Below are 19,090 nucleotides of genomic sequence, written 5' to 3'. Positions count from 1 at the left end.
AAAAAGCACGTCAACGGTACCAGGGAATCCCAGCCAGTCTCCCATGCTGGTACTTGCCCAGCCTCAAGCTGCTTAGCATTTGCGATCTGACGAGAGCAGGCACATTCAGCTTAGAGTGGCCATTGACAGATAGTGAGCAACTCTGCGGGCCTTTTCAAGAGGAATAGAATCGTAAGGGTAAGCTTTGATGAAAAAAAAAAGAAACGTCAATGGCACCAGGGATTCCCAGCCAGTCTCCCATGCTGGTACTTGCCCAGCCTCAAGCTGCTTTGCATTTGCGATCTGACGAGGGCAGGCACATTCAGCTTAGAGTGGCCATTGACAGACAGTTAGCACCTGTGCGGGTCTTTTCAAGCGGAAAAAATCGTAAGTGTAAGCTTTGATAAAAACAAAACAATGTGGGAACCGTGCCAGGGATTCCCTGCCAGTCTACCAAGCTGATACTTGCCCAGCCTCAAGCTACTTTGCATTTGTGATCTGACGAAGGCAGGAACATTGAGCTTAGTGCGGCCATTGATGGATTGTTAGCAACTCCGCAAGTTTTATCAAGAGGAAGAGAATCGTAATACAAAGCTTTGATGAAAACTGAAAAGCATGTCAACGGTACCAGGAATTCCCAGCCAGTCTCCCATGCTGGTACTTGCCCAGCCTCAAGTAGCTCCGCATTTGCGATCTGACGAGGGCAGGCACATTCAGAATAAAGAAGTAATTGACAGATAGGTCTGTAGCACAAATTTGGGTCTTTTCAAGCGGCAAAAAATCGTAAGGGTAAGCTTTGATAAAAACAAAAAGCACGTTAACGGTACCAGGGATTCCCAGCCAGTCTCCCATGCTGGTACTTGCCCAGCCTCAAGCTGCTTTGCATTTGCGATCTGACGAGGGCAGGCACATTCAGCTTAGAGTGACCGTTGACAGATAGTTAGCACCAGTGCGGGTCTTTTCAAGCGGAAAAAAATCGTAAGGGTAAGCTTTGATAAAAACAAAAAGCACGTCAACGGTACCAGGGATTCCCAGCCAGTCTCCCATGCTGGTACTTGCCCAGCCTCAAGCTGCTTTGCATTTGCGATCTGACGAGGGCAGGCACATTCAGCTTAGAGTGACCGTTGACAGATAGTTAGCACCAGTGCGGGTCTTTTCAAGCGGAAAAAAATCGTAAGGGTAAGCTTTGATAAAAACAAAAAGCACGTCAACGGTACCAGGGATTCCCAGCCAGTCTCCCATGCTGGTACTTGCCCAGCCTCAAGCTGCTTTGCATTTGCGATCGGACGAGGGCAGGCACATTCAGCTTAGAGTGACCGTTGACAGATCGTTAGCACCAGTGCGGGTCTTTTCAAGCGGAAAAAAATCGTAAGGGTAAGCTTTGATAAAAACAAAAAGCACGTCAGCGGTACCAGGGATTCCCAGCCAGTCTCCCATGCTGGTACTTGCCCAGCCTCAAGCTGCTAAGCATTTGCGATCTGAAGAGGGCAGGCACATTCAGCTTAGAGTGACCGTTGACAGATAGTTAGCACCAGTGCGGGTCTTTTCAAGCGGAAAAAAATCGTAAGGGTAAGCTTTGATAAAAACAAAAAGCACATCAACGGTACCAGGGATTCCCAGCCAGTCTCCCATGCTGGTACTTGCCCAGCGTCAAGCTGCTTAGCATTTGCGATCTGACGAGAGCAGGCACATTCAGCTTAGAGTGGCCATTGACAGATAGTGAGCAACTCTGCGGGCCTTTTCAAGAGGAATAGAATCGTAAGGGTAAGCTTTGATGAAAAAAAAAGAAACGTCAATGGCACCAGGGATTCCCAGCCAGTCTCCCATGCTGGTACTTGCCCAGCCTCAAGCTGCTTTGCATTTGCGATCTGACGAGGGCAGGCACATTCAGCTTAGAGTGACCGTTGACAGATAGTTAGCACCAGTGCGGGTCTTTTCAAGCGGAAAAAAATCGTAAGGGTAAGCTTTGATAAAAACAAAAAGCACGTCAACGGTACCAGGGATTCCCAGCCAGTCTCCCATGCTGGTACTTGCCCAGCCTCAAGCTGCTTTGCATTTGCGATCTGACGAGGGCAGGCACATTCAGCTTAGAGTGACCGTTGACAGATAGTTAGCACCAGTGCGGGTCTTTTCAAGCGGAAAAAAATCGTAAGGGTAAGCTTTGATAAAAACAAAAAGCACGTCAACGGTACCAGGGATTCCCAGCCAGTCTCCCATGCTGGTACTTGCCCAGCCTCAAGCTGCTTTGCATTTGCGATCTGACGAGGGCAGGAACATTCAGCTTAGAGTGACCGTTGACAGATAGTTAGCACCAGTGCGGGTCTTTTCAAGCGGAAAAAAATCGTAAGGGTAAGCTTTGATAAAAACAAAAAGCACGTCAACGGTACCAGGGATTCCCAGCCAGTCTCCCATGCTGGTACTTGCCCAGCCTCAAGCTGCTTTGCATTTGCGATCTGACGAGGGCAGGCACATTCAGCTTAGAGTGACCGTTGACAGATCGTTAGCACCAGTGCGGGTCTTTTCAAGCGGAAAAAAATCGTAAGGGTAAGCTTTGATAAAAACAAAAAGCACGTCAGCGGTACCAGGGATTCCCAGCCAGTGTCCCATGCTGGTACTTGCCCAGCCTCAAGCTGCTAAGCATTTGCGATCTGAAGAGGGCAGGCACATTCAGCTTAGAGTGACCGTTGACAGATAGTGAGCAACTCTGCGGGCCTTTTCAAGAGGAATAGAATCGTAAGGGTAAGCTTTGATGAAAAAAAAAGAAACGTCAATGGCACCAGGGATTCCCAGCCAGTCTCCCATGCTGGTACTTGCCCAGCCTCAAGCTGCTTTGCATTTGCGATCTGACGAGGGCAGGCACATTCAGCTTAGAGTGGCCATTGACAGACAGTTAGCACCTGTGCGGGTCTTTTCAAGCGGAAAAAATCGTAAGTGTAAGCTTTGATAAAAACAAAACAATGTGGGAACCGTGCCAGGGATTCCCTGCCAGTCTACCAAGCTGATACTTGCCCAGCCTCAAGCTACTTTGCATTTGTGATCTGACGAAGGCAGGAACATTGAGCTTAGTGCGGCCATTGATGGATTGTTAGCAACTCCGCAAGTTTTTTCAAGAGGAAGAGAATCGTAATACAAAGCTTTGATGAAAACTAAAAAGCATGTCAACGGTACCAGGAATTCCCAGCCAGTCTCCCATGCTGGTACTTGCCCAGCCTCAAGTAGCTCAGCATTTGCGATCTGACGAGGGCAGGCCCATTCAGCATAAAGAAGTAATTGACAGATAGGTCTGTAGCACAAATTTGGGTCTTTTGAAGCGGCAAAAAATCGCAAGGGTAAGCTTTGATAAAAACAAAAAGCACGTTAACGGTACCAGGGATTCCCAGCCAGTCTCCCATGCTGGTACTTGCCCAGCCTCAAGCTGCTTTGCATTTGCGATCTGACGAGGGCAGGCACATTCAGCTTAGAGTGACCGTTGACAGATAGTTAGCACCAGTGCGGGTCTTTTCAAGCGGAAAAAAATCGTAAGGGTAAGCTTTGATAAAAACAAAAAGCACGTCAACGGTACCAGGGATTCCCAGCCAGTCTCCCATGCTGGTACTTGCCCAGCCTCAAGCTGCTTTGCATTTGCGATCTGACGAGGGCAGGAACATTCAGCTTAGAGTGACCGTTGACAGATAGTTAGCACCAGTGCGGGTCTTTTCAAGCGGAAAAAAATCGTAAGGGTAAGCTTTGATAAAAACAAAAAGCACGTCAACGGTACCAGGGATTCCCAGCCAGTCTCCCATGCTGGTACTTGCCCAGCCTCAAGCTGCTTTGCAATTGCGATCTGACGAGGGCAGGCACATTCAGCTTAGAGTGACCGTTGACAGATAGTTAGCACCAGTGCGGGTCTTTTCAAGCGGAAAAAAATCGTAAGGGTAAGCTTTGATAAAAACAAAAAGCACGTTAGCGGTACCAGGGATTCCCAGCCAGTCTCCCATGCTGGTACTTGCCCTGCCTCAAGCTGCTTAGCATTTGCGATCTGACGAGAGCAGGCACATTCAGCTTAGAGTGGCCATTGACAGATAGTGAGCAACTCTGCGGGCCTTTTCAAGAGGAATAGAATTGTAAGGGTAAGCTTTGATGAAAAAAAAAGAAACGTCAATGGCACCAGGGATTCCCAGCCAGTCTCCCATGCTGGTACTTGCCCAGCCTCAAGCTGCTTTGCATTTGCGATCTGACGAGGGCAGGCACATTCAGCTTAGAGTGGCCATTGACAGAGAGTTAGCACCTGTGCGGGTCTTTTCAAGCGGAAAAAATCGTAAGTGTAAGCTTTGATAAAAACAAAACAATGTGGGAACCGTGCCAGGGATTCCCTGCCAGTCTACCAAGCTGATACTTGCCCAGCCTCAAGCTAATTTGCTTTTGTGATCTGACGAAGGCAGGAACATTGAGCTTAGTGCGGCCATTGATGGATTGTTAGCAACTCCGCAAGTTTTTTCAAGAGGAAGAGAATCGTAATACAAAGCTTTGATGAAAACTAAAAAGCATGTCAACGGTACCAGGGATTCCCAGCCAGTCTCCCATGCTGGTACTTGCCCAGCCTCAAGCTGCTTTGCATTTGCGATCTGACGAGGGCAGGCACATTCAGCTTAGAGTGACCGTTGACAGATAGTTAGCACCAGTGCGGGTCTTTTCAAGCGGAAAAAAATCGTAAGGGTAAGCTTTGATAAAAACAAAAAGCACGTCAACGGTACCAGGGATTCCCAGCCAGTCTCCCATGCTGGTACTTGCCCAGCCTCAAGCTGCTTTGCATTTGCGATCTGACGAGGGAAGGCACATTCAGCTTAGAGTGACCGTTGACAGATAGTTAGCACCAGTGCGGGTCTTTTCAAGCGGAAAAAAATCGTAAGGGTAAGCTTTGATAAAAACAAAAAGCACGTCAACGGTACCAGGGATTCCCAGCCAGTCTCCCATGCTGGTACTTGCCCAGCCTCAAGCTGCTTTGCATTTGCGATCTGAAGAGGGCAGGCACATTCAGCTTAGAGTGACCGTTGACAGATAGTTAGCACCAGTGCGGGTCTTTTCAAGCGGAAAAAAATCGTAAGGGTAAGCTTTGATAAAAACAAAAAGCACGTCAACGGTACCAGGGATTCCCAGCCAGTCTCCCATGCTGGTACTTGCCCAGCCTCAAGCTGCTTAGCATTTGCGATCTGACGAGAGCAGGCACATTCAGCTTAGAGTGGCCATTGACAGATAGTGAGCAACTCTGCGGGCCTTTTCAAGAGGAATAGAATCGTAAAGGTAAGCTTTGATGAAAAAAAAAGAAACGTCAATGGCACCAGGGATTCCCAGCCAGTCTCCCATGCTGGTACTTGCCCAGCCTCAAGCTGCTTTGCATTTGCGATCTGACGAGGGCAGGCACATTCAGCTTAGAGTGGCCATTGACAGACAGTTAGCACCTGTGCGGGTCTTTTCAAGCGGAAAAAATCGTAAGTGTAAGCTTTGATAAAAACAAAACAATGTGGGAACCGTGCCAGGGATTCCCTGCCAGTCTACCAAGCTGATACTTGCCCAGCCTCAAGCTACTTTGCATTTGTGATCTGACGAAGGCAGGAACATTGAGCTTAGTGCGGCCATTGATGGATTGTTAGCAACTCCGCAAGTTTTTTCAAGAGGAAGAGAATCGTAATACAAAGCTTTGATGAAAACTAAAAAGCATGTCAACGGTACCAGGAATTCCCAGCCAGTCTCCCATGCTGGTACTTGCCCAGCCTCAAGTAGCTCAGCATTTGCGATCTGACGAGGGCAGGCCCATTCAGAATAAAGAAGTAATTGACAGATAGGTCTGTAGCACAAATTTGGGTCTTTTCAAGCGGCAAAAAATCGTAAGGGTAAGCTTTGATAAAAACAAAAAGCACGTTAACGGTACCAGGGATTCCCAGCCAGTCTCCCATGCTGGTACTTGCCCAGCCTCAAGCTGCTTTGCATTTGCGATCTGACGAGGGCAGGCAAATTCAGCTTAGAGTGACCGTTGACAGATAGTTAGCACCAGTGCGGGTCTTTTCAAGCGGAAAAAAATCGTAAGGGTAAGCTTTGATAAAAACAAAAAGCACGTCAACGGTACCAGGGATTCCCAGCCAGTCTCCCATGCTGGTACTTGCCCAGCCTCAAGCTGCTTTGCATTTGCGATCTGACGAGGGCAGGCACATTCAGCTTAGAGTGACCGTTGACAGATAGTTAGCACCAGTGCGGGTCTTTTCAAGCGGAAAAAAATCGTAAGGGTAAGCTTTGATAAAAACAAAAAGCACGTCAACGGTACCAGGGATTCCCAGCCAGTCTCCCATACTGGTACTTGCCCAGCCTCAAGCTGCTTTGCATTTGCGATCCGACGAGGGCAGGCACATTCAGCTTAGAGTGACCGTTGACAGATAGTTAGCACCAGTGCGGGTCTTTTCAAGCGGAAAAAAATCGTAAGGGTAAGCTTTGATAAAAACAAAAAGCACGTCAACGGTACCAGGGATTCCCAGCCAGTCTCCCATGCTGGTACTTGCCCAGCCTCAAGCTGCTTTGCATTTGCGATCTGACGAGGGCAGGCACATTCAGCTTAGAGTGACCATTGACAGATTGTTAGCACCAGTGCGGGTCTTTTCAAGCGGAAAAAAATCATAAGGGTAAGCTTTGATAAAAACAAAAAGCACGTCAGCGGTACCAGGGATTCCCAGCCAGTCTCCCATGCTAGTACTTGCCCAGCCTCAAGCTGCTTAGCATTTGCGATCTGACGAGAGCAGGCACATTCAGCTTAGAGTGGCCATTGACAGATAGTGAGCAACTCTGCGGGCCTTTTCAAGAGGAATAGAATCGTAAGGGTAAGCTTTGATGAAAAAAAAAGAAACGTCAATGGCACCAGGGATACCCAGCCAGTCTCCCATGCTGGTACTTGCCCAGCCTCAAGCTGCTTTGCATTTGCGATCTGACGAGGGCAGGCACATTCAGCTTAGAGTGGCCATTGACAGACAGTTATCACCTGTGCGGGTCTTTTCAAGCGGAAAAAATTGTAAGTGTAAGCTTTGATAAAAACAAAACAATGTGGGAACCGTGCCAGGGATTCCCTGCCAGTCTACCAAGCTGATACTTGCCCAGCCTCAAGCTACTTTGCATTTGTGATCTGACGAAGGCAGGAACATTGAGCTTAGTGCGGCCATTGATGGATTGTTAGCAACTCCGCAAGTTTTTTCAAGAGGAAGAGAATCGTAATACAAAGCTTTGATGAAAACTAAAAAGCATGTCAACGGTACCAGGGATTCCCAGCCAGTCTCCCATGCTGGTACTTGCCCAGCCTCAAGCTGCTTTGCATTTGCGATCTGACGAGGGCAGGCACATTCAGCTTAGAGTGACCGTTGACAGATAGTTAACACCAGTGCGGGTCTTTTCAAGCGGAAAAAAATCGTAAGGGTAAGCTTTGATAAAAACAAAAAGCACGTCAACGGTACCAGGGATTCCCAGCCAGTCTCCCATGCTGGTACTTGCCCAGCCTCAAGCTGCTTTGCATTTGTGATCTGACGAGGGCAGGCACATTCAGCTTAGAGTGACCGTTGACAGATAGTTATCACCAGTGCGGGTCTTTTCAAGCGGAAAAAAATCGTAAGGGTAAGCTTTGATAAAAACAAAAAGCACGTCAACGGTACCAGGGATTCCCAGCCAGTCTCCCATGCTGGTACTTGCCCAGCCTCAAGCTGCTTTGCATTTGCGATCTGAAGAGGGCAGGCACATTCAGCTTAGAGTGACCGTTGACAGATAGTTAGCACCAGTGCGGGTCTTTTCAAGCGGAAAAAAATCGTAAGGGTAAGCTTTGATAAAAACAAAAAGCACGTCAACGGTACCAGGGATTCCCAGCCAGTCTCCCATGCTGGTACTTGCCCAGCCTCAAGCTGCTTAGCATTTGCGATCTGACGAGAGCAGGCACATTCAGCTTAGAGTGGCCATTGACAGATAGTGAGCAACTCTGCGGGCCTTTTCAAGAGGAATAGAATCGTAAGGGTAAGCTTTGATGAAAAAAAAAGAAACGTCAATGGCACCAGGGATTCCCAGCCAGTCTCCCATGCTGGTACTTGCCCAGCCTCAAGCTGCTTTGCATTTGCGATCTGACGAGGGCAGGCACATTCAGCTTAGAGTGGCCATTGACAGACAGTTAGCACCTGTGCGGGTCTTTTCAAGCGGAAAAAATCGTAAGTGTAAGCTTTGATAAAAACAAAACAATGTGAGAACCGTGCCAGGGATTCCCTGCCAGTCTACCAAGCTGATACTTGCCCAGCCTCAAGCTACTTTGCATTTGTGATCTGACGAAGGCAGGAACATTGAGCTTAGTGCGGCCATTGATGGATTGTTAGCAACTCCGCAAGTTTTTTCAAGAGGAAGAGAATCGTAATACAAAGCTTTGATGAAAACTAAAAAGCATGTCAACGGTACCAGGAATTCCCAGCCAGTCTCCCATGCTGGTACTTGCCCAGCCTCAAGTAGCTCAGCATTTGCGATCTGATGAGGGCAGGCCCATTCAGCATAAAGAAGTAATTGACAGATAGGTCTGTAGCACAAATTTGGGTCTTCAGCTTAGAGTGACCATTGACAGATCGTTAGCACCAGTGCGGGTCTTTTCAAGCGGAAAAAAATCGTAAGGGTAAGCTTTGATAAAAACAAAAAGCACGTCAACGGTACCAGGGATTCCCAGCCAGTCTCCCATGCTAGTACTTGCCCAGCCTCAAGCTGCTTTGCATTTGCGATCTGACGAGGGCAGGCACATTCAGCTTAGAGTGACCATTGACAGATAGTTAGCACCAGTGCGGGTCTTTTCAAGCGGAAAAAAATCGTAAGGGTAAGCTTTGATAAAAACAAAAAGCACGTCAACGGTACCAGGGATTCCCAGCCAGACTCCCATGCTGGTACTTGCCCAGCCTCAAGCTGCTTTGCATTTGCGATCTGAAGAGGGCAGGCACATTCAGCTTAGAGTGACCGTTGACAGATAGTTAGCACCAGTGCGGGTCTTTTCAAGCGGAAAAAAATCGTAAGGGTAAGCTTTGATAAAAACAAAAAGCACGTCAACGGTACCAGGGATTCCCAGCCAGTCTCCCATGCTGGTACTTGCCCAGCCTCAAGCTGCTTAGCATTTGCGATCTGACGAGAGCAGGCACATTCAGCTTAGAGTGGCCATTGACAGATAGTGAGCAACTCTGCGGGCCTTTTCAAGAGGAATAGAATCGTAAGGGTAAGCTTTGATGAAAAAAAAAGAAACGTCAATGGCACCAGGGATTCCCAGCCAGTCTCCCATGCTGGTACTTGCCCAGCCTCAAGCTGCTTTGCATTTGCGATCTGACGAGGGCAGGCACATTCAGCTTAGAGTGGCCATTGACAGACAGTTAGCACCTGTGCGGGTCTTTTCAAGCGGAAAAAATCGTAAGTGTAAGCTTTGATAAAAACAAAACAATGTGGGAACCGTGCCAGGGATTCCCTGCCAGTCTACCAAGCTGATACTTGCCCAGCCTCAAGCTACTTTGCATTTGTGATCTGACGAAGGCAGGAACATTGAGCTTAGTGCGGCCATTGATGGATTGTTAGCAACTCCGCAAGTTTTTTCAAGAGGAAGAGAATCGTAATACAAAGCTTTGATGAAAACTAAAAAGCATGTCAACGGTACCAGGAATTCCCAGCCAGTCTCCCATGCTGGTACTTGCCCAGCCTCAAGTAGCTCAGCATTTGCGATCTGACGAGGGCAGGCCCATTCAGCATAAAGAAGTAATTGACAGATAGGTCTGTAGCACAAATTTGGGTCTTTTCAAGCGGCAAAAAATCGTAAGGGTAAGCTTTGATAAAAACAAAAAGCACGTTAACGGTACCAGGGATTCCCAGCCAGTCTCCCATGCTGGTACTTGCCCAGCCTCAAGCTGCTTTGCATTTGCGATCTGACGAGGGCAGGCACATTCAGCTTAGAGTGACCGTTGACAGATAGTTAGCACCAGTGCGGGTCTTTTCAAGCGGAAAAAAATCGTAAGGGTAAGCTTTGATAAAAACAAAAAGCACGTCAACGGTACCAGGGATTCCCAGCCAGTCTCCCATGCTGGTACTTGCCCAGCCTCAAGCTGCTTTGCATTTGCGATCTGACGAGGGCAGGCACATTCAGCTTAGAGTGACCGTTGACAGATAGTTAGCACCAGTGCGGGTCTTTTCAAGCGGAAAAAAATCGTAAGGGTAAGCTTTGATAAAAACAAAAAGCACGTCAACGGTACCAGGGATTCCCAGCCAGTCTCCCATGCTGGTACTTGCCCAGCCTCAAGCTGCTTTGCAATTGCGATCTGACGAGGGCAGGCACATTCAGCTTAGAGTGACCGTTGACAGATAGTTAGTACCAGTGCGGGTCTTTTCAAGCGGAAAAAAATCGTAAGGGTAAGCTTTGATAAAAACAAAAAGCACGTCAACGGTACCAGGGATTCCCAGCCAGTCTCCCATGCTGGTACTTGCCCAGCCTCAAGCTGCTTTGCATTTGCGATCTGACGAGGGCAGGCACATTCAGCTTAGAGTGACCATTGACAGATCGTTAGCACCAGTGCGGGTCTTTTCAAGCGGAAAAAAATCGTAAGGGTAAGCTTTGATAAAAACAAAAAGCACGTTAGCGGTACCAGGGATTCCCAGCCAGTCTCCCATGCTGGTACTTGCTCAGCCTCAAGCTGCTTAGCATTTGCGATCTGACGAGAGCAGGCACATTCAGCTTAGAGTGGCCATTGACAGATAGTGAGCAACTCTGCGGGCCTTTTCAAGAGGAATAGAATCGTAAGGGTAAGCTTTGATGAAAAAAAAAGAAACGTCAATGGCACCAGGGATTCCCAGCCAGTCTCCCATGCTGGTACTTGCCCAGCCTCAAGCTGCTTTGCATTTGCGATCTGACGAGGGCAGGCACATTCAGCTTAGAGTGGCCATTGACAGACAGTTAGCACCTGTGCGGGTCTTTTCAAGCGGAAAAAATCGTAAGTGTAAGCTTTGATAAAAACAAAACAATGTGGGAACCGTGCCAGGGATTCCCTGCCAGTCTACCAAGCTGATACTTGCCCAGCCTCAAGCTACTTTGCATTTGTGATCTGACGAAGGCAGGAACATTGAGCTTAGTGCGGCCATTGATGGATTGTTAGCAACTCCGCAAGTTTTTTCAAGAGGAAGAGAATCGTAATACAAAGCTTTGATGAAAACTAAAAAGCATGTCAACGGTACCAGGGATTCCCAGCCAGTCTCCCATGCTGGTACTTGCCCAGCCTCAAGCTGCTTTGCATTTGCGATCTGACGAGGGCAGGCACATTCAGCTTAGAGTGACCGTTGACAGATAGTCAGCACCAGTGCGGGTCTTTTCAAGCGGAAAAAAATCGTAAGGGTAAGCTTTGATAAAAACAAAAAGCACGTCAACGGTACCAGGGATTCCCAGCCAGTCTCCCATGCTGGTACTTGCCCAGCCTCAAGCTGCTTTGCATTTGCGATCTGACGAGGGCAGGCACATTCAGCTTAGAGTGACCGTTGACAGATAGTTAGCACCAGTGCGGGTCTTTTCAAGCGGAAAAAAATCGTAAGGGTAAGCTTTGATAAAAACAAAAAGCACGTCAACGGTACCAGGGATTCCCAGCCAGTCTCCCATGCTGGTACTTGCCCAGCCTCAAGCTGCTTTGCATTTGCGATCTGAAGAGAGCAGGCACATTCAGCTTAGAGTGACCGTTGACAGATAGTTAGCACCAGTGCGGGTCTTTTCAAGCGGAAAAAAATCGTAAGGGTAAGCTTTGATAAAAACAAAAAGCATGTCAACGGTACCAGGGATTCCCAGCCAGTCTCCCATGCTGTTACTTGCCCAGCCTCAAGCTGCTTAGCATTTGCGATCTGACGAGAGCAGGCACATTCAGCTTAGAGTGGCCATTGACAGATAGTGAGCAACTCTGCGGGCCTTTTCAAGAGGAATAGAATCGTAAGGGTAAGCTTTGATGAAAAAAAAAGAAACGTCAATGGCACCAGGGATTCCCAGCCAGTCTCCCATGCTGGTACTTGCCCAGCCTCAAGCTGCTTTGCATTTGCGATCTGACGAGGGCAGGCACATTCAGCTTAGAGTGGCCATTGACAGACAGTTAGCACCTGTGCGGGTCTTTTCAAGCGGAAAAAATCGTAAGTGTAAGCTTTGATAAAAACAAAACAATGTGGGAACCGTGCCAGGGATTCCCTGCCAGTCTACCAAGCTGATACTTGCCCAGCCTCAAGCTACTTTGCATTTGTGATCTGACGAAGGCAGGAACATTGAGCTTAGTGCGGCCATTGATGGATTGTTAGCAACTCCGCAAGTTTTTTCAAGAGGAAGAGAATCGTAATACAAAGCTTTGATGAAAACTAAAAAGCATGTCAACGGTACCAGGAATTCCCAGCCAGTCTCCCATGCTGGTACTTGCCCAGCCTCAAGTAGCTCAGCATTTGCGATCTGACGAGGGCAGGCCCATTCAGAATAAAGAAGTAATTGACAGATAGGTCTGTAGCACAAATTTGGGTCTTTTCAAGCGGCAAAAAATCGTAAGGGTAAGCTTTGATAAAAACAAAAAGCACGTTAACGGTACCAGGGATTCCCAGCCAGTCTCCCATGCTGGTACTTGCCCAGCCTCAAGCTGCTTTGCATTTGCGATCTGACGAGTGCAGGCACATTCAGCTTAGAGTGACCGTTGACAGATAGTTAGCACCAGTGCGGGTCTTTTCAAGCGGAAAAAAATCGTAAGGGTAAGCTTTGATAAAAACAAAAAGCACGTCAACGGTACCAGGGATTCCCAGCCAGTCTCCCATGCTGGTACTTGCCCAGCCTCAAGCTGCTTTGCATTTGCGATCTGACGAGGGCAGGCACATTCAGCTTAGAGTGACCGTTGACAGATAGTTAGCACCAGTGCGGGTCTTTTCAAGCGGAAAAAAATCGTAAGGGTAAGCTTTGATAAAAACAAAAAGCACGTCAACGGTACCAGGGATTCCCAGCCAGTCTCCCATGCTGGTACTTGCCCAGCCTCAAGCTGCTTTGCATTTGCGATCTGACGAGGGCAGGCACATTCAGCTTAGAGTGACCGTTGACAGATAGTTAGCACCAGTGCGGGTCTTTTCAAGCGGAAAAAAATCGTAAGGGTAAGCTTTGATAAAAACAAAAAGCACGTCAACGCTACCAGGGATTCCCAGCCAGTCTCCCATGCTGGTACTTGCCCAGCCTCAAGCTGCTTTGCATTTGCGATCTGACGAGGGCAGGCACATTCAGCTTAGAGTGACCATTGACAGATCGTTAGCACCAGTGCGGGTCTTTTCAAGCGGAAAAAAATCGTAAGGGTAAGCTTTGATAAAAACAAAAAGCACGTCAGCGGTACCAGGGATTCCCAGCCAGTCTCCCATGCTGGTACTTGCCCAGCCTCAAGCTGCTTAGCATTTGCGATCTGACGAGAGCAGGCACATTCAGCTTAGAGTGGCCATTGACAGATAGTGAGAAACTCTGCGGGCCTTTTCAAGAGGAATAGAATCGTAAGGGTAAGCTTTGATGAAAAAAAAAGAAACGTCAATGGCACCAGGGATTCCCAGCCAGTCTCCCATGCTGGTACTTGCCCAGCCTCAAGCTGCTTTGCATTTGCGATCTGACGAGGGCAGGCACATTCAGCTTAGAGTGGCCATTGACAGACAGTTAGCACCTGTGCGGGTCTTTTCAAGCGGAAAAAATCGTAAGTGTAAGCTTTGATAAAAGCAAAACAATGTGGGAACCTTGCCAGGGATTCCCTGCCAGTCTACCAAGCTGATACTTGCCCAGCCTCAAGCTACTTTGCATTTGTGATCTGACGAAGGCAGGAACATTGAACTTAGTGCGGCCATTGATGGATTGTTAGCAACTCCGCAAGTTTTTTCAAGAGGAAGAGAATCGTAATACAAAGCTTTGATGAAAACTAAAAAGCATGTCAACGGTACCAGGGATTCCCAGCCAGTCTCCCATGCTGGTACTTGCCCAGCCTCAAGCTGCTTTGCATTTGCGATCTGACGAGGGCAGGCACATTCAGCTTAGAGTGACCGTTGACAGATAGTTAGCACCAGTGCGGGTCTTTTCAAGCGGAAAAAAATCGTAAGGGTAAGCTTTGATAAAAACAAAAAGCACGTCAACGGTACCAGGGATTCCCAGCCAGTCTCCTATGCTGGTACTTGCCCAGCCTCAAGCTGCTTTGCATTTGCGATCTGAAGAGGGCAGGCACATTCAGCTTAGAGTGACCGTTGACAGATAGTTAGCACCAGTGCGGGTCTTTTCAAGCGGAAAAAAATCGTAAGGGTAAGCTTTGATAAAAACAAAAAGCACGTCAACGGTACCAGGGATTCCCAGCCAGTCTCCCATGCTGGTACTTGCCCAGCCTCAAGCTGCTTAGCATTTGCGATCTGACGAGAGCAGGCACATTCAGCTTAGAGTGGCTATTGACAGATAGTGAGCAACTCTGCGGGCCTTTTCAAGAGGAATAGAATCGTAAGGGTAAGCTTTGATGAAAAAAAAAGAAACGTCAATGGCACCAGGGATTCCCAGCCAGTCTCCCATGCTGGTACTTGCCCAGCCTCAAGCTGCTTTGCATTTGCGATCTGACGAGGGCAGGCACATTCAGCTTAGAGTGGCCATTGACAGACAGTTAGCACCTGTGCGGGTCTTTTCAAGCGGAAAAAATCGTAAGTGTAAGCTTTGATAAAAACAAAACAATGTGAGAACCGTGCCAGGGATTCCCTGCCAGTCTACCAAGCTGATACTTGCCCAGCCTCAAGCTACTTTGCATTTGTGATCTGACGAAGGCAGGAACATTGAGCTTAGTGCGGCCATTGATGGATTGTTAGCAACTCCGCAAGTTTTTTCAAGAGGAAGAGAATCGTAATACAAAGCTTTGATGAAAACTAAAAAGCATGTCAACGGTACCAGGAATTCCCAGCCAGTCTCCCATGCTGGTACTTGCCCAGCCTCAAGTAGCTCAGCATTTGCGATCTGACGAGGGCAGGCCCATTCAGAATAAAGAAGTAATTGACAGATAGGTCTGTAGCACAAATTTGGGTCTTTTCAAGCGGCAAAAAATCGTAAGGGTAAGCTTTGATAAAAACAAAAAGCACGTTAACGGTACCAGGGATTCCCAGCCAGTCTCCCATGCTGGTACTTGCCCAGCCTCAAGCTGCTTTGCATTTGCGATCTGACGAGGGCAGGCACATTCAGCTTAGAGTGACCGTTGACAGATAGTTAGCACCAGTGCGGGTCTTTTCAAGCGGAAAAAAATCGTAAGGGTAAGCTTTGATGAAAACAAAAAGCACGTCAACGGTACCGGGGATTCCCAGCCAGTCTCCCATGCTGGTACTTGCCCAGCCTCAAGCTGCTTTGCATTTGCGATCTGACGAGGGCAGGCACATTCAGCTTAGAGTGACCGTTGACAGATAGTTAGCACCAGTGCGGGTCTTTTCAAGCGGAAAAAAATCGTAAGGGTAAGCTTTGATAAAAACAAAAAGCACGTCAACGGTACCAGGGATTCCCAGCCAGTCTCCCATGCTGGTACTTGCCCAGCCTCAAGCTGCTTTGCATTTGCGATCTGAGGAGGGCAGGCACATTCAGCTTAGAGTGACCGTTGACAGATAGTTAGCACCAGTGCGGGTCATTTCAAGCGGAAAAAAATCGTAAGGGTAAGCTTTGATAAAAACAAAAAGCACGTCAACGGTACCAGGGATTCCCAGCCAGTCTCCCATGCTGGTACTTGCCCAGCCTCAAGCTGCTTTGCATTTGCGATCTGACGAGGGCAGGCACATTCAGCTTAGAGTGACCATTGACAGATCGTTAGCACCAGTGCGGGTCTTTTCAAGCGGAAAAAAATCGTAAGGGTAAGCTTTGATAAAAACAAAAAGCACGTCAGCGGTACCAGGGATTCCCAGCCAGTCTCCCATGCTGGTACTTGCCTAGCCTCAAGCTGCTTAGCATTTGCGATCTGACGAGAGCAGGCACATTCAGCTTAGAGTGGCCATTGACAGATAGTGAGAAACTCTGCGGGCCTTTTCAAGAGGAATAGAATCGTAAGGGTAAGTTTTGATGAAAAAAAAAGAAACGTCAATGGCACCAGGGATTCCCAGCCAGTCTCCCATGCTGGTACTTGCCCAGCCTCAAGCTGCTTTGCATTTGCGATCTGACGAGGGCAGGCACATTCAGCTTAGAGTGGCCATTGACAGACAGTTAGCACCTGTGCGGGTCTTTTCAAGCGGAAAAAATCGTAAGTGTAAGCTTTGATAAAAACAAAACAATGTGGGAACCGTGCCAGGGATTCCCTGCCAGTCTACCAAGCTGATACTTGCCCAGCCTCAAGCTACTTTGCATTTGTGATCTGACGAAGGCAGGAACATTGAGCTTAGTGCGGCCATTGATGGATTGTTAGCAACTCCGCAAGTTTTTTCAAGAGGAAGAGAATCGTAATACAAAGCTTTGATGAAAACTAAAAAGCATGTCAACGGTACCAGGGATTCCCAGCCAGTCTCCCATGCTGGTACTTGCCCAGCCTCAAGCTGCTTTGCATTTGCGATCTGACGAGGGCAGGCACATTCAGCTTAGAGTGACCGTTGACAGATAGTTAGCACCAGTGCGGGTCTTTTCAAGCGGAAAAAAATCGTAAGGGTAAGCTTTGATAAAAACAAAAAGCACGTCAACGGTACCAGGGATTCCCAGCCAGTCTCCCATGCTGGTACTTGCCCAGCCTCAAGCTGCTTTGCATTTGCGATCTGACGAGGGCAGGCACATTCAGCTTAGAGTGACCGTTGACAGATAGTTAGCACCAGTGCGGGTCTTTTCAAGCGGAAAAAAATCGTAAGGGTAAGCTTTGATAAAAACAAAAAGCACGTCAACGGTACCAGGGATTCCCAGCCAGTCTCCCATGCTGGTACTTGCCCAGCCTCAAGCTGCTTTGCATTTGCGATCTGAAGAGGGCAGGCACATTCAGCTTAGAGTGACCGTTGACAGATAGTTAGCACCAGTGCGGGTCTTTTCAAGCGGAAAAAAATCGTAAGGGTAAGCTTTGATAAAAACAAAAAGCATGTCAACGGTACCAGGGATTCCCAGCCAGTCTCCCATGCTGTTACTTGCCCAGCCTCAAGCTGCTTAGCATTTGCGATCTGACGAGAGCAGGCACATTCAGCTTAGAGTGGCCATTGACAGATAGTGAGCAACTCTGCGGGCCTTTTCAAGAGGAATAGAATCGTAAGGGTAAGCTTTGATGAAAAAAAAAGAAACGTCAATGGCACCAGGGATTCCCAGCCAGTCTCCCATGCTGGTACTTGGCCAGCCTCAAGCTGCTTTGCATTTGCGATCTGACGAGGGCAGGCACATTCAGCTTAGAGTGGCCATTGACAGACAGTTAGCACCTGTGCGGGTCTTTTCAAGCGGAAAAAATCGTAAGTGTAAGCTTTGATAAAAACAAAACAATGTGGGAACCGTGCCAGGGATTCCCTGCCAGTCTACCAAGCTGATACTTGCCCAGCCTCAAGCTACTTTGCATTTGTGATCTGACGAAGGCAGGAACATTGAGCTTAGTGCGGCCATTGATGGATTGTTAGCAACTCCGCAAGTTTTTTCAAGAGGAAGAGAATCGTAATACAAAGCTTTGATGAAAACTAAAAAGCATGTCAACGGTACCAGGAATTCCCAGCCAGTCTCCCATGCTGGTACTTGCCCAGCCTCAAGTAGCTCAGCATTTGCGATCTGACGAGGGCAGGCCCATTCAGAATAAAGAAGTAATTGACAGATAGGTCTGTAGCACAAATTTGGGTCTTTTCAAGCGGCAAAAAATCGTAAGGGTAAGCTTTGATAAAAACAAAAAGCACGTTAACGGTACCAGGGATTCCCAGCCAGTCTCCCATGCTGGTACTTGCCCAGCCTCAAGCTGCTTTGCATTTGCGATCTGACGAGTGCAGGCACATTCAGCTTAGAGTGACCGTTGACAGATAGTTAGCACCAGTGCGGGTCTTTTCAAGCGGAAAAAAATCGTAAGGGTAAGCTTTGATAAAAACAAAAAGCACGTCAACGGTACCAGGGATTCCCAGCCAGTCTCCCATGCTGGTACTTGCCCAGCCTCAAGCTGCTTTGCATTTGCGATCTGACGAGGGCAGGCACATTCAGCTTAGAGTGACCGTTGACAGATAGTTAGCACCAGTGCGGGTCTTTTCAAGCGGAAAAAAATCGTAAGGGTAAGCTTTGATAAAAACAAAAAGCACGTCAACGGTACCAGGGATTCCCAGCCAGTCTCCCATGCTGGTACTTGCCCAGCCTCAAGCTGCTTTGCATTTGCGATCTGACGAGGGCAGGCACATTCAGCTTAGAGTGACCGTTGACAGATAGTTAGCACCAGTGCGGGTCTTTTCAAGCGGAAAAAAATCGTAAGGGTAAGCTTTGATAAAAACAAAAAGCACGTCAACGCTACCAGGGATTCCCAGCCAGTCTCCCATGCTGGTACTTGCCCAGCCTCAAGCTGCTTTGCATTTGCGATCTGACGAGGGCAGGCACATTCAGCTTAGAGTGACCATTGACAGATCGTTAGCACCAGTGCGGGTCTTTTCAAGCGGAAAAAAATCGTAAGGGTAAGCTTTGATAAAAACAAAAAGCACGTCAGCGGTACCAGGGATTCCCAGCCAGTCTCCCATGCTGGTACTTGCCCAGCCTCAAGCTGCTTAGCATTTGCGATCTGACGAGAGCAGGCACATTCAGCTTAGAGTGGCCATTGACAGATAGTGAGAAACTCTGCGGGCCTTTTCAAGAGGAATAGAATCGTAAGGGTAAGCTTTGATGAAAAAAAAAGAAACGTCAATGGCACCAGGGATTCCCAGCCAGTCTCCCATGCTGGTACTTGCCCAGCCTCAAGCTGCTTTGCATTTGCGATCTGACGAGGGCAGGCACATTCAGCTTAGAGTGGCCATTGACAGACAGTTAGCACCTGTGCGGGTCTTTTCAAGCGGAAAAAATCGTAAGTGTAAGCTTTGATAAAAGCAAAACAATGTGGGAACCTTGCCAGGGATTCCCTGCCAGTCTACCAAGCTGATACTTGCCCAGCCTCAAGCTACTTTGCATTTG

At 48.1% G+C, this 19,090-nt stretch overlaps 54 pseudogenes; all 54 read right to left on the bottom strand.

Annotated features, from left to right (window-relative positions):
- Nucleotides 1–204: 204 nt before the first annotated feature.
- Nucleotides 205–323, bottom strand: LOC138658921 (5S ribosomal RNA; annotated as a pseudogene).
- Nucleotides 324–989: 666 nt separating this feature from the next.
- Nucleotides 990–1,108, bottom strand: LOC138658539 (5S ribosomal RNA; annotated as a pseudogene).
- A 76-nt stretch (nucleotides 1,109–1,184) lies between these two features.
- LOC138659907 (5S ribosomal RNA) lies at nucleotides 1,185–1,303 on the bottom strand (annotated as a pseudogene).
- Nucleotides 1,304–1,964: 661 nt separating this feature from the next.
- LOC138658538 (5S ribosomal RNA) lies at nucleotides 1,965–2,083 on the bottom strand (annotated as a pseudogene).
- Nucleotides 2,084–2,159: 76 nt separating this feature from the next.
- Nucleotides 2,160–2,278, bottom strand: LOC138658702 (5S ribosomal RNA; annotated as a pseudogene).
- A 76-nt stretch (nucleotides 2,279–2,354) lies between these two features.
- On the bottom strand, nucleotides 2,355–2,473 carry LOC138658537 (5S ribosomal RNA; annotated as a pseudogene).
- Nucleotides 2,474–2,744: 271 nt separating this feature from the next.
- LOC138658920 (5S ribosomal RNA) lies at nucleotides 2,745–2,863 on the bottom strand (annotated as a pseudogene).
- A 666-nt stretch (nucleotides 2,864–3,529) lies between these two features.
- On the bottom strand, nucleotides 3,530–3,648 carry LOC138658701 (5S ribosomal RNA; annotated as a pseudogene).
- Nucleotides 3,649–3,724: 76 nt separating this feature from the next.
- LOC138659571 (5S ribosomal RNA) lies at nucleotides 3,725–3,843 on the bottom strand (annotated as a pseudogene).
- Nucleotides 3,844–4,114: 271 nt separating this feature from the next.
- LOC138658918 (5S ribosomal RNA) lies at nucleotides 4,115–4,233 on the bottom strand (annotated as a pseudogene).
- Nucleotides 4,234–4,505: 272 nt separating this feature from the next.
- Nucleotides 4,506–4,624, bottom strand: LOC138659818 (5S ribosomal RNA; annotated as a pseudogene).
- Nucleotides 4,625–4,895: 271 nt separating this feature from the next.
- Nucleotides 4,896–5,014, bottom strand: LOC138659436 (5S ribosomal RNA; annotated as a pseudogene).
- Nucleotides 5,015–5,090: 76 nt separating this feature from the next.
- Nucleotides 5,091–5,209, bottom strand: LOC138658872 (5S ribosomal RNA; annotated as a pseudogene).
- A 76-nt stretch (nucleotides 5,210–5,285) lies between these two features.
- On the bottom strand, nucleotides 5,286–5,404 carry LOC138658917 (5S ribosomal RNA; annotated as a pseudogene).
- A 666-nt stretch (nucleotides 5,405–6,070) lies between these two features.
- Nucleotides 6,071–6,189, bottom strand: LOC138658536 (5S ribosomal RNA; annotated as a pseudogene).
- A 76-nt stretch (nucleotides 6,190–6,265) lies between these two features.
- LOC138659563 (5S ribosomal RNA) lies at nucleotides 6,266–6,384 on the bottom strand (annotated as a pseudogene).
- A 76-nt stretch (nucleotides 6,385–6,460) lies between these two features.
- On the bottom strand, nucleotides 6,461–6,579 carry LOC138659334 (5S ribosomal RNA; annotated as a pseudogene).
- A 76-nt stretch (nucleotides 6,580–6,655) lies between these two features.
- On the bottom strand, nucleotides 6,656–6,774 carry LOC138658729 (5S ribosomal RNA; annotated as a pseudogene).
- Nucleotides 6,775–7,241: 467 nt separating this feature from the next.
- LOC138659816 (5S ribosomal RNA) lies at nucleotides 7,242–7,360 on the bottom strand (annotated as a pseudogene).
- A 271-nt stretch (nucleotides 7,361–7,631) lies between these two features.
- LOC138659435 (5S ribosomal RNA) lies at nucleotides 7,632–7,750 on the bottom strand (annotated as a pseudogene).
- Nucleotides 7,751–7,826: 76 nt separating this feature from the next.
- Nucleotides 7,827–7,945, bottom strand: LOC138658861 (5S ribosomal RNA; annotated as a pseudogene).
- A 76-nt stretch (nucleotides 7,946–8,021) lies between these two features.
- On the bottom strand, nucleotides 8,022–8,140 carry LOC138658916 (5S ribosomal RNA; annotated as a pseudogene).
- Nucleotides 8,141–8,658: 518 nt separating this feature from the next.
- LOC138659029 (5S ribosomal RNA) lies at nucleotides 8,659–8,777 on the bottom strand (annotated as a pseudogene).
- Nucleotides 8,778–9,048: 271 nt separating this feature from the next.
- On the bottom strand, nucleotides 9,049–9,167 carry LOC138658849 (5S ribosomal RNA; annotated as a pseudogene).
- Nucleotides 9,168–9,243: 76 nt separating this feature from the next.
- LOC138658915 (5S ribosomal RNA) lies at nucleotides 9,244–9,362 on the bottom strand (annotated as a pseudogene).
- Nucleotides 9,363–10,028: 666 nt separating this feature from the next.
- LOC138658535 (5S ribosomal RNA) lies at nucleotides 10,029–10,147 on the bottom strand (annotated as a pseudogene).
- Nucleotides 10,148–10,223: 76 nt separating this feature from the next.
- LOC138659569 (5S ribosomal RNA) lies at nucleotides 10,224–10,342 on the bottom strand (annotated as a pseudogene).
- Nucleotides 10,343–10,418: 76 nt separating this feature from the next.
- On the bottom strand, nucleotides 10,419–10,537 carry LOC138659333 (5S ribosomal RNA; annotated as a pseudogene).
- A 271-nt stretch (nucleotides 10,538–10,808) lies between these two features.
- On the bottom strand, nucleotides 10,809–10,927 carry LOC138658914 (5S ribosomal RNA; annotated as a pseudogene).
- A 272-nt stretch (nucleotides 10,928–11,199) lies between these two features.
- On the bottom strand, nucleotides 11,200–11,318 carry LOC138659814 (5S ribosomal RNA; annotated as a pseudogene).
- Nucleotides 11,319–11,394: 76 nt separating this feature from the next.
- On the bottom strand, nucleotides 11,395–11,513 carry LOC138658534 (5S ribosomal RNA; annotated as a pseudogene).
- A 76-nt stretch (nucleotides 11,514–11,589) lies between these two features.
- On the bottom strand, nucleotides 11,590–11,708 carry LOC138659683 (5S ribosomal RNA; annotated as a pseudogene).
- A 76-nt stretch (nucleotides 11,709–11,784) lies between these two features.
- Nucleotides 11,785–11,903, bottom strand: LOC138659187 (5S ribosomal RNA; annotated as a pseudogene).
- Nucleotides 11,904–11,979: 76 nt separating this feature from the next.
- Nucleotides 11,980–12,098, bottom strand: LOC138658913 (5S ribosomal RNA; annotated as a pseudogene).
- Nucleotides 12,099–12,764: 666 nt separating this feature from the next.
- LOC138658533 (5S ribosomal RNA) lies at nucleotides 12,765–12,883 on the bottom strand (annotated as a pseudogene).
- A 76-nt stretch (nucleotides 12,884–12,959) lies between these two features.
- On the bottom strand, nucleotides 12,960–13,078 carry LOC138658532 (5S ribosomal RNA; annotated as a pseudogene).
- Nucleotides 13,079–13,349: 271 nt separating this feature from the next.
- On the bottom strand, nucleotides 13,350–13,468 carry LOC138659135 (5S ribosomal RNA; annotated as a pseudogene).
- A 76-nt stretch (nucleotides 13,469–13,544) lies between these two features.
- On the bottom strand, nucleotides 13,545–13,663 carry LOC138658912 (5S ribosomal RNA; annotated as a pseudogene).
- Nucleotides 13,664–13,935: 272 nt separating this feature from the next.
- LOC138659813 (5S ribosomal RNA) lies at nucleotides 13,936–14,054 on the bottom strand (annotated as a pseudogene).
- Nucleotides 14,055–14,130: 76 nt separating this feature from the next.
- LOC138658746 (5S ribosomal RNA) lies at nucleotides 14,131–14,249 on the bottom strand (annotated as a pseudogene).
- A 76-nt stretch (nucleotides 14,250–14,325) lies between these two features.
- On the bottom strand, nucleotides 14,326–14,444 carry LOC138659213 (5S ribosomal RNA; annotated as a pseudogene).
- Nucleotides 14,445–14,520: 76 nt separating this feature from the next.
- On the bottom strand, nucleotides 14,521–14,639 carry LOC138658911 (5S ribosomal RNA; annotated as a pseudogene).
- A 666-nt stretch (nucleotides 14,640–15,305) lies between these two features.
- Nucleotides 15,306–15,424, bottom strand: LOC138659160 (5S ribosomal RNA; annotated as a pseudogene).
- Nucleotides 15,425–15,695: 271 nt separating this feature from the next.
- On the bottom strand, nucleotides 15,696–15,814 carry LOC138659332 (5S ribosomal RNA; annotated as a pseudogene).
- Nucleotides 15,815–15,890: 76 nt separating this feature from the next.
- Nucleotides 15,891–16,009, bottom strand: LOC138658745 (5S ribosomal RNA; annotated as a pseudogene).
- A 76-nt stretch (nucleotides 16,010–16,085) lies between these two features.
- Nucleotides 16,086–16,204, bottom strand: LOC138658910 (5S ribosomal RNA; annotated as a pseudogene).
- Nucleotides 16,205–16,476: 272 nt separating this feature from the next.
- LOC138659812 (5S ribosomal RNA) lies at nucleotides 16,477–16,595 on the bottom strand (annotated as a pseudogene).
- A 76-nt stretch (nucleotides 16,596–16,671) lies between these two features.
- LOC138658530 (5S ribosomal RNA) lies at nucleotides 16,672–16,790 on the bottom strand (annotated as a pseudogene).
- Nucleotides 16,791–16,866: 76 nt separating this feature from the next.
- LOC138659434 (5S ribosomal RNA) lies at nucleotides 16,867–16,985 on the bottom strand (annotated as a pseudogene).
- Nucleotides 16,986–17,061: 76 nt separating this feature from the next.
- On the bottom strand, nucleotides 17,062–17,180 carry LOC138659186 (5S ribosomal RNA; annotated as a pseudogene).
- Nucleotides 17,181–18,041: 861 nt separating this feature from the next.
- Nucleotides 18,042–18,160, bottom strand: LOC138658529 (5S ribosomal RNA; annotated as a pseudogene).
- Nucleotides 18,161–18,236: 76 nt separating this feature from the next.
- Nucleotides 18,237–18,355, bottom strand: LOC138658527 (5S ribosomal RNA; annotated as a pseudogene).
- Nucleotides 18,356–18,626: 271 nt separating this feature from the next.
- Nucleotides 18,627–18,745, bottom strand: LOC138659134 (5S ribosomal RNA; annotated as a pseudogene).
- A 76-nt stretch (nucleotides 18,746–18,821) lies between these two features.
- Nucleotides 18,822–18,940, bottom strand: LOC138658909 (5S ribosomal RNA; annotated as a pseudogene).
- Nucleotides 18,941–19,090: the final 150 nt, after the last annotated feature.

The sequence above is a fragment of the Ranitomeya imitator genome, chromosome 1 (genome assembly GCF_032444005.1).
Source record: "Ranitomeya imitator isolate aRanImi1 chromosome 1, aRanImi1.pri, whole genome shotgun sequence".
NCBI lineage: Eukaryota > Metazoa > Chordata > Amphibia > Anura > Dendrobatidae > Ranitomeya > Ranitomeya imitator.
Note: the sequence above shows the minus strand (reverse complement) of the source record. Positions and strands in the feature narration are given on the sequence as shown.